The 14,619-nt window shown below is 36.5% G+C and overlaps 1 non-coding gene across 1 annotated transcript; it reads left to right on the plus strand.

The window, feature by feature from the left end:
- Positions 1-59: 59 nt before the first annotated feature.
- Positions 60-132, plus strand: trnar-acg. The gene has a single exon. It is a non-coding gene; the product is annotated as a tRNA-Arg (tRNA).
- The last annotated feature ends 14,487 nt before the right edge of the window (positions 133-14,619 follow it).

The following is a 14,619-nucleotide window of genomic DNA, read 5'->3' on the forward strand; positions in this document are numbered from 1 at the left end:
ATGAGAGCTGCAAAATGTATACTTTGTAAGAAAGAATCTAACTCTATTTACATGTCAGAGGGCCAGTGGCGCAATGGATAACGCGTCTGACTACGGATCAGAAGATTCTAGGTTCGACTCCTGGCTGGCTCGAAATGACATTTTTCAACTACTATTCCATACTTCGGTATTTTTTCATTCAGATTATTTTCATTTGTGTTTAAAAGTAAATTTAAATCTTCCTTATGTTTACGAAGCTACAAACTTAAAGTTGTGCTTATTAACAGATATATAGTTGTGCCTTATTAACAAATGCCTACTGATTTACTGCAGAATATGCTGCACAGCTTCCACCCCCATAAAAAAAAATGTAATCAGGAAGGACCAGCCTAACTTACAAAAATACCTTTATTAGAGTAGTTTTGATATTCACATACCACAACATTGCCCTGTACTTTCTGGCCACTTAATATGACAGCCAGGGTTGCCATTAGAAATCGCAGCTCCCCGTACAACAACATTTTCGGGGGCCCTGTAGACCCCAACTCTCACCCCAGATCCGGCCCACTCCACACAACAGTTAAAAGCCCACACAGACATCAGTGCTAAAAAAGGTAAACCCCCCCCCCCCACACACACACACACAAGTTATGAAAAGCTATTGATGGTCAGGGCCTACTTATAATTAAAAAAAAACGTGGTGACAGGGCCCCCCTATTTTAAAAAAAAAACATTGGTGGCAAGGGCCTATAGAGTATTAAATAATAAATTGTTGGCCAGGGGATTAAAAAAAACAAAGTAGAATTGAACTCATGGATTCAGGACTTCAGCTTCGCCTCCTTTTGTGACTTTGGCTCTTTTCGCCACTTCAGGACTTTCGGCTGTTTTCATGACTTCGGATCTTTACGCTGCTTCGGGAGTTCGACTTCGGCTGTTTTCGTGGCTTCGGGTCTTTTCGCCGCTTCGGGAATTCTGAACTTTTGGCACTTCCGCATTTCGGTGTTTCGGGACTTCAGAAATGGCCGCACGGCTTCAGGCCCGGGACACTTGTACCCCCTGTCCCCCCTATGGCGGCCCTGACAGTTGTAGCCTCTTGCCCTGTATTTTCTTTCTATTCAAAGGGTGACATTAAAATAGCACAGTAGTATTCTTCCCCTTGACTCTAGGCGTGTGTTAGTTTGCTGCCCATGGAAATCTTGGATCTGCTTTGTAAGGAGCTGTATTGTGTGATTAGAGTAGAAGAAGCATAATTAATACATAAAATTACCCATACAACTGCTCCTTTTGTCGTTTCTGTACTCATGCCATATTTCCGCACTCATACCCTACTCATGCCATAGAGGTCCAAGCTGCTAAAAAGGAAAGGGGTTAAAATGCATATAACCTGCAGACCCCCCCCCCCAGCTGTTGCTGCTCTAAAGCACTTGTCTGTCAAGGGGAGTTCAGGGTGTTATAGTTCAGCTGCAGCTTGAAGAACACAGGCTGAACATATTTCTCCTGCTGTGACCAACTCCCTCTTTAAGTGTTATATTTAGAGTCACAGGTTTGGTACCAGTTCACTTGCAGAGGGCAAAGTTATTCTGATAATATCCTTGTGATAACCACACTGATTTGTTCAGTGACAACACTCCCATCAGTACAGTATGGCATTGCTCAGAGACAGCTGTTCTTCAGTTTAATTTTTCTAGTTTATTGTAAACGTAAAATAGATAGTGTGCCTTCGTGCAATGTAAAAATTCTTGAACTGTGTGCCTGTCCCTTTACAGTAGCTCAGTGCATTGGATGATGGTTTCCAATGTAAAGACCAGTTCAGGTGATGTTTAGGGGTGAATTTTTCTTTACTGCTGAGGCTTTTTCTGTAACTATAGTGAGGTGACTGTTAAAGCCATCTATTCATATATCTCTAAACTTGTGATTGGCTAATGGGGGCCTGACAAATGTTACAACACAACCCAAAATAAACCTGAAACTGTTTAAGGCTTTACTGTAAGCTTGAAAGTCATTGTGGAGTTATAAACTGCATTTAAGTGTCACATGGAAGCCAGATACAGTGCCTGGAGAGACAGAGAGTGTGAAAGGAATCCAGACTGGAGGAACAACGAGCAGGAGATTCCCATCTGAGCATCCAAAGGGGCTGGAGTCACACTGCGTGTCCATAAGTGCTTGACTCGCCTGAAGACTGATTGTACAGTATCCTAAGAGCCTGGCATGTGAGTATTGTCATTATCCATAGCAAAGAGAAGATTGCACAGACTGTGTGTCTGGGACTGAGTAAAGAACTTTATTTCTTTAGTTAGAGAGATATTTTGTGCTGGTCCTAGTTAGTTAGTGAGGCCCCATGGCCACTTGTGAGGAGTGTTGTATGTATAAGTTTCCCCTTTACTTATTTTTATTTTCAATAAACAGTTATTCAGTTTACCAAATACCGTGTGTGCATTATTTTCTGTGTCCTAGTGGGGCCACCTGTAGGTGCATTCCCGGATCCCACTAGGTGGAGGCACTGCACTAATAAGTACCAGGTACCCAGTCTCTCCCAATACCACTGCGGAGTGGCTCAGGTTTGTCCCGTGCCATCAGGTAAGCACCACACGTAGAGTGTAACTCTGACACCAAGGGATGATGAAAGGGTTACATGATGAAAGGGAATTGATGAAATCTTCCATTAAACTTATGGACACACAGAGGAATGAATCAGATATAATGGGATGGATAACCAAAACACAGAGTTGCCTAATGAAAGAAAATGTAATTGCTGTTGAAACACAGAACCAGGAGGCAGATAATCCACTGGCAGTTTCATTTAGAAATGGCTTTGAAAACCTTAAAACACTTTAATCAACGGAAAGTTGCTTAGAATGACTTTTTGTTTAATTGTGCAATGTTTTCATTAACATTGTTTATATATAGCGCCAGCAAGTTATGCAGCGTTGTAAATGTATCTATTACAAACAGGCTCGGATTTGTGGAAAGGCCACCTAGGCCCGGGCCTAGGGCGGCAGAATTTTAGGGGGGCGGCATGCTGCCCAACCACACCCACATTGGTTCAGAAACACTGGGGATGCGCTGGAGATACAATAATTTTTTTAATTTTCCGTGCACCAATCCCCATTGATCCTGTCCCCCTGGAGGGGACAGGGGTGATGAACGGTAGTGGGCCTAGGGGCACCCACTATGTAAATCCGGCCCTGATTACAAACAGGGGACTTACAATAATGTAACAAACAAGGGTCACAGAATGAAATGATGAGAGAGCACTGTTTACAAGAGCTTACAATCTAAAGGGCGAGAGAACAGTTGAAACATAAGAATGATGACAATTGGTATTTCTTTGTGATACGTTCATTTAACTTCTCTAATTTTGTATAGTTACAATACACCTTTTCAGTAGTGCAGCCATTTACTCAAATATCCTGGATTTTGCAGTACACAGGCAAGTATTAACAAGTATGTGCCCAAAATATAGAAAATGGAGGGCTGAAATGGTGGAACTTGCTTGGAACACTGCGGGGAAAAACCCGAAAAATTTTAATTCTACTAATTTTTTTGATTTTCGGCCTGAAAAATAATTTCTGTTGTATTGTTCCTGAAAATTTTGGATTATTTTACAAAACCCAGCACAGATCAGAATATCTTTGGGACTTCTCCCATTGACTTATATACAACCTTGGCAGGTCTGAGATGCCGGATTTTCGGATTCAAACTTTTTCCATCCTCAGGGTATAATAAATCACAAAAAAATTCCATTTTTTTTTACTAAAAATTCGGATTTTATAGTCAAAAGGTTGAATTTTTGGGACTTAAATATATAACCCCCTAATTGTTGCACAAGCCTGTGTATATTCTGTTACTCCTGGCTTTGTGCTTTTCCTTTAGACTATAGCACAACATGGCTTGGGTAATGCTATTTTTCCCCCAAAACACAATAAGCTAAATTGAACTTAATGGAAAGCTCTGCAAGGCTTTACATGCTTTAATCAGTCAAAAAGATGCAAACATGGCCGCTAACATTTGTAAGCATCTTTGTGCAGGTTTTCTCTTTCTTTCTTGCTGTCTACTCCTGAGCTCCTCCTGGTCTGTTTGCAATTTTCTGATAAGCTACCCCCGGAGGAGAACGGGTTTCTTTGACTAAACCAAAGGACAGGACTACAGGGATCCTAAAAACCATTGTGAGCTCCCATTGGCCAGTAACTGATGCAAATGTATCCACCCAAATGATTAATAAATACACAGATCATATTTTTGAATAAAAATATAATTTATTTGTATTATTATGTACACAGTGAATACAACAAGCACGTTATGTATGAAATATGATCCATGATATTCCTCTCTAAATAAGATTCCCTTTGACTGTCGCTGCTCCATCTCACATCTGAAAAACAAAATCACAGAAGGAATTACATCTAAAAGGCAACTTATGAGCTGATTATAAATTAATAAGAAGGATGAAGGGTTTTTCCACTTTGCAGGTGACTTTATGATATACTTTATATTTCATACTTTTCATACATCTATTTGTAAAGCTTGTTGTCCCGTATTTAGTACCACAAACACATTACAAATCTCGCTGGGTTAATTGTGCCTTAAAGAGTTACTGACACCAGAAATTAAACCTTTTTTACATCTATCATAACAGTGTATTTGCATGCTTTTTATCATTTTGCCATAAAAGTATTTGCTTATGTCTTTACATTACATTTCTATTCCCCATGTTCCTCTACAAGAAGAAGAATATTCCAACATGAGCCTTCTCTTTTAGAACTTGTTGAGTTGGGACATCTCACATTAACTTTATATGACTTGGACTTCTGTCCATATAGACATGGACTGACCCCCCACCTACCCCGTCCATACCTACCATTATTTGATATTCAGTCAGGTGTATAATCAAATTCTCTAAATGCCTCTTGCAGCTCTGATGGGATCTTTACAGCAGATGTTGTCAATGCTGGAGCTTGGCATTCAGGGCTATTGAAGCTCTTCAGATGGCCTTGGTTATTGAACACATATGGAGGCTTTGTTTTTCTATGTAATAGTTGTTCCCAGTCAATATCCTAAAAGACAGGAGATATTTCACAATGAGTATCTGTTCCAAAAACTAAAATTGCTGGAAAATTATAAAGCACAAGGAGCCTACAGAAAAAATGATGTTGAATAAAACATTAAAGTGTTATCAGTATTGAATAATGCATTTCTGTCAGTAAATTAAAATGAGTAGAATAGAAACCTACTCTGAAGAAGGGCTGCGCTTTGATCACTTCAGCACCAGCCTCACCAGATCCGAGGCGATAATCTGGATCTTTTTCCAAGAGCTACAAAAAACAAAACAACAGAGATTAAGTTACATATTTAAGTGATACTGAATTATGATTAACATCCCCCTATATTTGTGGGTAATCGCTGCTTCTGATGTTCACAGCCTGTCTCTTTGAGATCACTGGGGTAATACGCATTTCAATATTCAGTTAAAAGCTAAAACTACCACTAAAGCACACTAAAGGACATAGTGATATTGTGAAAATGATTATATTATTATGTGTATTCCCTTAGCATAACAGCTTGATAAAGTCACATGACACTGATGTGCTGAACTTACTTCATATATTAATTTACAGACATCCTCTGATAGTTCTTCTGGCAGCTCGATTTCATCATAAAGGATGCTGTTCTCTAGCTCATTCTGATCTTCATTGTTGAATGGTAACTGAAAAAGAAAATCATGACTTCTTTAGTAAAAGAACATTTCTGAAAGATCTGTCACAATATCCATTTAGCAGCCTCTGTATCTGAGCTATACATCTGTCATGGTATCTCTTATATCTGACAAAGGGAAGCCAAATGCTATAATATTCACACTATGTATTATTACTAATAATATGGGAAGTTATGCTTGTAAACATGGAGATTACAATATATATTACACTTATATATGACAAATTATTACACTATGTTTAGTCTCGCTATGAAATGACAGGGCAAGGATTTACCAATGTAGACTGAAAATAAAGAAATTGTCTTTACCTCATACATGAGCATAGCGTATATACTGATTCCAAGGGCCCACCAGTCGGCTGCCATGCCATATCCAATATCCATAAACATTTCTGGGGCCATGTAAGTTCTTGTGCCGCAGATGGCGTTTGTGCGGTCTGTGTATCCAAATCCTAAACACAAGAAACACTGTAAGAAAACTGCAGATCTGGGGACCAGAATGTAATGTAATGAGAATGTAATGTAATGTAAGCTGCTTGCTTACAAACTACACAAATTTTAAATTATATTTAAAAAAAATAGCACTATTGTTTAATGCTAATAACAATATGAGTATATTAGAGAAGCCTACAAAAATATTTTTTCTTAAACCTGGTCAGTGTACATACCCAGAGACTGGCTCCCAGACACCTTTACCCATAGTAACGAGTTATAGTCTATATATCCCAGGCTGACACATATCCCCAGAAAATCTGCAAGTTGAGAGTAATGACACATAAAAATGCTAAACCCAGGCAGTAATGCCCAACCAGTGGCCTTCTATATGCTGCCAGTCAACATAAGAATCACAGACTTTATTTGGCACCCCAAGGAAGTAGGCCAGTTGAAAGCAAATTTTAGACCAATAAAACCTGAACTCATGCTATGTATGGTCCAGAACAACACTTACTGTCTTTGCTGAGGCCGAAATCAATGATTTTAAGATATCCGCCTTGATCCAACATCAAATTCTCAAGTTTTAGATCTCTGAATTAAAACAAAGAAAATAGTTTAGTAGAAATACAAACTACAGTATATACAAATACTTAGTCTTTGTTAGCAACAAGTGAGGTGGTGTTACCAGCTCTTTTTGTAATAAAGATGATTTATTGATATTAGTACTTACCTATGGAAAATGCCCATCTTGTGTAATGCCTCCAGGCCAAGCACTATACATGCGGTGTAAAACCTGAATAGAGAAAAAATAAAAGTCAGTATGTAATTTTTTCTTGATATAGAAACTATGTGTAAGAAACTAGGTGAACAAATTGAGAAGGAAGGTCTGTATCATAGCCATATCTTTGGTTGTGATACATTATATTTTAATGATATATGCTGTGGTAATGCTACCCTGAAACCCTTGAAACCTCCCCCCATTTCCATTCTACTTACATGATATCTGGTTCTTGCAATTCTACAGATGTGAGGAAATCAAACATGTCACCTCCAGGTAGATATTCCATTGCAAAAAATAAGTGAGAATCCGTTTGAAAGGTTCCATGTAATGACACCAGGAACGGGTGTTCAGCTTCACTTATTCTCTGAAGGATTTTCTTTTCATTGAAGACACTGTGGGGTAAATCATCACATTATCACCATGTGAGACCCATACGAGCTAACAGTACACTTATCCTTATGAATAGACACAGGGCAATGCAACAGAAAATAACCAAATTCACAAGAATGTATGCGAAAACATACAAAATAAAATATAATAAAACTGTCCTACATATTAAGTAAAAAAAAAATATGATGTCACAGAGATGGTCAAAAATAACATTTCCCCACTGACCTGTCCATATTTCCCTTTTTTAAGATTTCTTCTTTCTTCAAGGCCTTGATGGCACATAGTTCTTTGGTGTTCTTGTGCTTGGCCAGGACCACCTGGAGGAAGACAGCAAGTTGAATTACTCTGGATACATTAATAGTAACTTAAACCTAATTATCTAAAGACTCTTACCGTTCCAAATCCACCTTCTCCCAACACTTGTCCCAGGTCGAAATGTTCAAGTGCGATGGGGCATCTGGGCTCAACAGGGCTGAAAAATAATAGAATGAAAAGGTAAGTTACGTTTGTTCATGTTCATATAGTCCTGACTTTTCTGTGGCATACAATTAGCAGAGGGTATTGGCCAGTTATGAATAATATCCTCTAATGAAAAGGAAAATGAGGAGAATCGCCTTTACATAAGGTGTAAATCAGGCAATACTAATATTGTTCTATAAATAAGCAACTGAGCCAAAACAAGAGAATATAACACAAATCAATACCTGTTAGATGGTTCTTCTGTGCTCTGTATTGACAGCGCTGGTGGTTCATATGCATTTGGTTTTACACAAATGCTCATCAGTGGCTCCAAAATATCCATTATACCAGGGACCTCCACCTTGTCATCCTGAAGAAATAAAAGACATTAAGAAATCAACATTAGGCATGATGTTATATAACTCAGTCCTCCTGTGGAGCTCTATACAGAAGAGTAAGCTATATATATATATATATATATATATATATATATATATATATATATATATATATATATATATATATATATATATATATATATGTATGTATTTTATTTGTATGTATGTTTTGAGAAACCATTTAGACATGTATAAATTCATGCTACAAGCAAATACATCAGTCTCTGAGATGAGAGCAGCTCATTATACAGAAGCATATACCATTTAACTACAAACTAATGAAAAGTTTTAATTAAATAATTCTGCTCAAACCTTTTTAAAGACTTTAAGGCCTACCTGGCTGTTGTGGGCGTTTACTTGCTCCTCATGGATGTTTGATATTTCAGGCTGGCAGGTGTTAGTGCCTGATTCCTCTGCTATCTCCTATTTAGGATAAAGAAAATGTATTTTTAGATTAACTGAACCCTTGATTTTAAAGAACTGCAACACTCAAACTTCTATGTTTGTGTCAATAAGTAAGGGAAGAAAGTGGAGTAGTGCAGGAGCAGGGTGAATTATTGTTATGTTTGGCTTTGTCCTTTTTTAAAAAACATAATTTCTCTGGTTATTTTCTGCTTACCTGGCAGTGGCTGTCATTAGCTCTCTGCTCCTGCACCATATCTTTTTCCTCCTGGTAAAGACAGCAAAAAAGGTCAAAAACCCAAAATTTTTATAGCTCGAAGTGTATATTGCACTGTAACACAATGCATAAAAAATAAAGTATGTTTGGATTCATTTCTGTCCATTTCTGCTTACCTGAGAGAGGTTTTCTTCCGATTGGTCCTGGTTTTGGGAAAAAAAGAGCATTATTAGAAATACAATTCACATAAATATAAAATATAATTATAATACTAATTAAATGCTCAGTGTCAAGGAGACAAAAGGATGGAGGACTCTACCCCATAGGGCTTACAGTTTAAGTGAGATAATGTCAGTACATTGTGTATGTAATGCATTCCCTGTGTTTTTATTTTGTATGTGGGATTTTTATTCTACAAGTCTCAGTGTGAAAATATTGCTTTCACCTGATTCATAAGGCACAAGTCCACTGTAAGTATTTATATGCGTTTCAGGAAATAATAAATTAATATAAAGGTTTAATTAGATCTTTCTGTTCATACCTCATTGAAGGCTTCGAGGTTCTCACAGTTGATTTCAGCATTCACTTGCTCATTTTCAGCGTCTTCAGGCTGGCAGGTGTTAGCAACAGATTCCTGCGCCGTTTCCTTTTAGAGGAGAGAAAATGTATAATGAACCCACTTGATAAAAACATGTCTATTACTATCAATTTTATGTTTCTGTGCAACCTACCTGACAAGTGGCATTGCCAACAGGTTGAGAGGAAAACAGATTAGAGCCACATATCTCTGGTATGTATTGGGGGGGAGCAAGGGGATAACTATTATAGATCCAAATGTGGGTGCAAATCTTATTTATATCACATATTTGGGGTTCATTGGTTATAGATAGCTGTTCTTTAAACAGCATATTAAATGGTAAATTGTTCTGTATCCATTAATAGTAACCATTTTGCCCAATCAACTATGCCGAGGTCAGACCCATGGCTTTATACCAATTCTTTTCTGCTTTCTTGCAGAGTATCACCAGGTTATCCTGGTTAATAGCAATGATATAAGATACTGTTAGATCAGTGCTCATCTCTAGGAATATTGTGATGTTCCAATGGGGAGCATTGAGCTAACAGCTCTCATGTCAAAATGTGGTTACACACTTTTGGAGCTTTTTGGAACTTGGCTGGGGGGGGCAGACCCAGGAATCTAATCATTCATAATATTGCGTAAGCACAACATTTAAAGAAAGTTAACATTTAGGGGCCGATTCACTAACTTCGAGTGAAGGATTCGAAGGTAAAAAACTTCGAATTTCAAAGGTTTTTTTGGGCTACTTCGACCATCGAATGGGCTACTTCGACCTTCGACTACGACTTCGAATCAAAGGATTCGAAGTAAAAATCATTCGACTATTCGATAGTCGAAGTACTGTCTCTTTAAAAAAAACTTCGACCCCCTAGTTCGCCATCTAAAAGCTACCGAACTCAATGTTAGCCTATGGGGAAGGTCCCCATAAACTTTCCTTGCTTTTTTTGATCGAAGGAAAATCGTTCGATCGATGGATAAAAATCCTTCGAATCGTTCGATTCGAAGGATCCTTCGATCTGCACTAAATCCTTCGACTTCGATATTCGAAGTCGAAGGATTTTAATTCCTAGTCGAATATCGAAGGTTAATTAACCCTCGATATTCGACCCTTAGTGAATCAGCCCCATAAGGTCTGTTTGATAGCAACTCATTTATTGCTTACCAGGCAGATGGTAATCTCATGACGTTCCTCAATGATTTTCTCCTGGTTGAGTGAAAAAATGGTGGTGTTACTTCATGCAATTAAAGGCCTATCAATTATTCTTAGTTATCACTAAAGGAGTGTGGCTTGTTTTGGAAAAATATGCTTTTGATTAGATATAACTAATATGAGTAATTATGATATAATAATAATAATGACTAAATAAATGCACAGTCAGTATAGTGATTTATTCTGATAATGCAAAATCAAGGTATTTTTGCATCTTTTGACAGGAGAGAATGAGTTTTCATCAACAAAGAAAACAGTTTTAACAATAAAGTCAATGCCATTATGAAATGTGCCATCTATGGAAATGGTAATGAATAATTCTGTAGCTGAATGTCACTATTAAATGACATTAAGGGGCAGATTTATCAAAATGGGAGTTAAGATTTTAATAAATAAAAACTCACCCACATTCTATTTATTCCCATGGGGTTTTTAGAACCGTATTTATCAAATGGTGAGGTTTAACTTTTACCTATTGATGAATACAATGCTAAAAATCCCATAGGACTGAATAGAATGTGGGTGAGTTTGTATTTATTAAACTCTAAACTCACATTTTGAGAAATTTGACCCTTATGGAGTTATTTACTAAACTCCGAATGCAAAAATCACGAGAAATTAGGGATTTATTTTTTTTATAAAATTGGACTTTTAAAAAATGACAAATTTTCCGGAACTTATTAAACCCAGAGGATGGAAATATCTGAATATGAAAATCTGGGATGTCAGACCTGTCGAGTTTGCATATAAGTAAATGGGAGAACTTAATGATTTTTTTGATGTGTGCTGGGTTTCGTGCAATACCCCCAAGTTTTCAGGTGAAAAATCCAAAAAAATTTATGAAAATCGGATGAAAAATCCGAAATATTTGTAAAAATCAGATAATCAAGGAATTATCTGGTTTTGATATGAAACAAATAGGAAAATTGTGTCACTTCTTTTGATGTTGTTCAATTCTTCATCACTTACCGTAACAGATTCTTTAGTTGATTGATGGTTAATTTTTTTCTAATGAAGACAAAAAAAAGTTTAATCACAAAAAAGAAATGAGCAAATAGGAAAACTATAATTATATAAATGATATAAATCCAACGTCCCTTAGTTAATAGAAAACACATATATGTAGATAGCAGTATGCTTTTGATTGTAAAAAATCACATAATAGATGAAATTTTAGTTTAATTTTTGGATTTGGTGAAGCTGAATTCAAACCCTTAAAATCATAAGATATTATTTTGAGTTATCAGTAGTTTCAGTCTGGGTCTTATGTGTGAACAGTACAGGGCTTTAGGGGTGTAAACAATATAGGGGATAAGTCTGAATTTGAGGTTTAAACAACGCAGGGGCCAGTTAATCTCTGTAGTGATACCATTTAAATCTTACACATGGTAAGCAGACACAGCAGGTAGGTGGGGGCCACACAAGGGGGGACACCAGTTGGACAGCCCTGCCCTATACTAAAGCCAAATCATATAACATATATGAATGGAAACAGCACTAGTGACTGTAGCACAATACAGATATATTGAGGAGCAGTCAGTCTGTGAGCAATCTATCTCATCATCTCCCCCCTTGAAGTTATTCACTAAATCAAATATGTCATGTTATAGTAGAAAAACCAACGTCCTTACCTTGCGAAAGCAAAAGCATTTGCAAATTGCTTTCCACATTTTGATTTTGTTTGTATTTGATCTCAAAAAAAAAATTCTTTCTGTGGAGAGAAAAAAAGAAAACCATTAATAATCCAAATACTTTGTTATATGTGATATCCCTGTATGTATCCCTGTACGTAATATCCCTGTTTATATATATATATATATATATATATATATATATATATACGTCAAGTAAGATCCGCACTCTCAGGTCTTAAGTAAAATTATAAAGAGTTTTATTGTTACATACGAGACTGGCGTGTCTCGGAGGAGGCCAAAACATCAGTCTCGTATGTAACAATAAAACTCTTTATAATTTTACTTAGAACCTGAGAGTGCAGATCTTACTTGCCGAATATGAATTGTAATTATTGATACTGCTCCCAGGCAATTTATACTATTTTTCGAGAGTGCTGGCTACCTTGTGGACTATATATACATATATCTATGTGTGTGTGTGAGTGTGTGCTTATATATACATATACAGATACGGGATCCATTACCCGGAAACCTGTTATCGAGAAAGCTCCATATTACAGGAAGGCTATCTCCCCCAGAATCAATTTTAGTCAATGAATTAAATTTCTAAAATATTCATGATACCACTAGCAGTCTGAAAGCGCACACTGTACCAGTATAAAATGATTATTTTTAATAAAGTTTTCTCCCAAATAAATGGAGATCTACTCACCTCAGTCTCCTGATCAAGAATGAGAAATCTCAGGGCTGCAGCTGTACACCTTGACTTTGTCCATTATGACATCACAATGACAAATGTTTTTTCCAACAGCTGTGAGATTCAGAGCATTATGACATCACCCAAGCAGCCCAAGGCAGGACAGTTATATTAGCAAGTGAGATCATGGTTGCTGAGTTCAGTTAAATTCAAATAAGTTGAAGAATAAAGTGCAGTGGGTTTTATTACCATGATAAGAGTGTGTTTATTCAGTAGTATTCAAGGACACAAATTCAAGGTGAATTTCCACATTTTGCCCAAATAGTTGCACGTATAAAAATTGTCACAATTATTTTGACGCCCATTGACTTCAATGCGTTTCGTGAATTTTTCGTTGTTTTGTGAAATTTGCAGTAAATTTGTGAATTTTTCAGCAAAGCGAAATGGCACAGATTCGCCAATCCGTATTCAGTAGCCATTCTCAATATAGGAATGATGCCATCATAACATGTATATTTTTGTGTATTATTTGTATAAGCAATGGTACAATGAATATATTACAAAGAGTGCCCCATTATTAAATATAATGTATATGAGTATAAGGAACGCAGTGTTGTCTTGTACCGGACATTCACTTAGTTAGCAGCAATCTTTACTCTTTGCAAAACAGTCCTGTGTTTTTTTAGTATTTAAATGTATTTTAATCATGGGGCAGCATAGCGCATCTTGACACAACTGGATATCAGTGCAAAAGGCTTTTTGGCCTTAGATTTAATCATGTTATTATATTCATGTTATGTATTTAGCAAATAAAAATCTGGGAAAATTTGCAAGCAGTATATTGTAATTAGATTAAGATTTTTAAAGTGGACAGATGGTACATCATCACATACAATAGTTATTTATTAGAAACTTGTCATTTGATCTTTGTAAAGTACATTAAAGCACCAGTGGGTCAGTTTAGGAGGCCCATTTTTAAACCTTGATTTTTTTCTGGTCAAGTTTTTTAGGGGGAAAACTTGAATTTTTTATGGAAAAATAAAAAAAAGATTTATTATACCCCAAATCTGCTAAAAATCCAAATATACTTTATTTCCTACCTGTCGAGGTATGTAAAAGTCAATGGCAGATGTTACTGAAGTTGTTTCTTGACATATTTATCTATGCTGCATAATCTGATAAAGTCAGGATTTTCATCTAATAATAGTCATGTATTCACTGAAGACATTCTGCTGTTGTCTGTACTTCCTAAACTCCCCAATACCACTTCCCCCTGCCATTTGGAGTATATGGCCACCCTCCATGCAATTCAGCTTTCCTTCAGTGTCTGCTGCCAGCCTACAGACCCCAGGTAAGTCTTACAGACCTTAACACACACTTATTTACACACATACACAATTTGACATGTGTTCGCATCAATATACACTCATTTTTTTTGTAATTTATATTTTATTGATGTTTTACAAATTACACAGAAATTGGTTGGCAAAACATAAGGAGACAAAGTAATCTTAACTCATTTGGGTTTTTCAAATCAGTTGTATATTCACGAAATAGCATAAAATGTATTTATATGAAAAAAAAATAGGTAATGATTTCATTTTTTATATATATTGGGATAAAAAGAATACAAAATGTTAAAGAATCTTCTAGTAGTAAGAGCAAATTAAGCACCAATTTTGCTATTGTCTATTGTAGAACAACATTTCACTTTTTAAAGGGGGT

The sequence above is a fragment of the Xenopus laevis genome, chromosome 1S (assembly GCF_017654675.1).
Source record: "Xenopus laevis strain J_2021 chromosome 1S, Xenopus_laevis_v10.1, whole genome shotgun sequence".
Lineage (NCBI taxonomy): Eukaryota > Metazoa > Chordata > Amphibia > Anura > Pipidae > Xenopus > Xenopus laevis.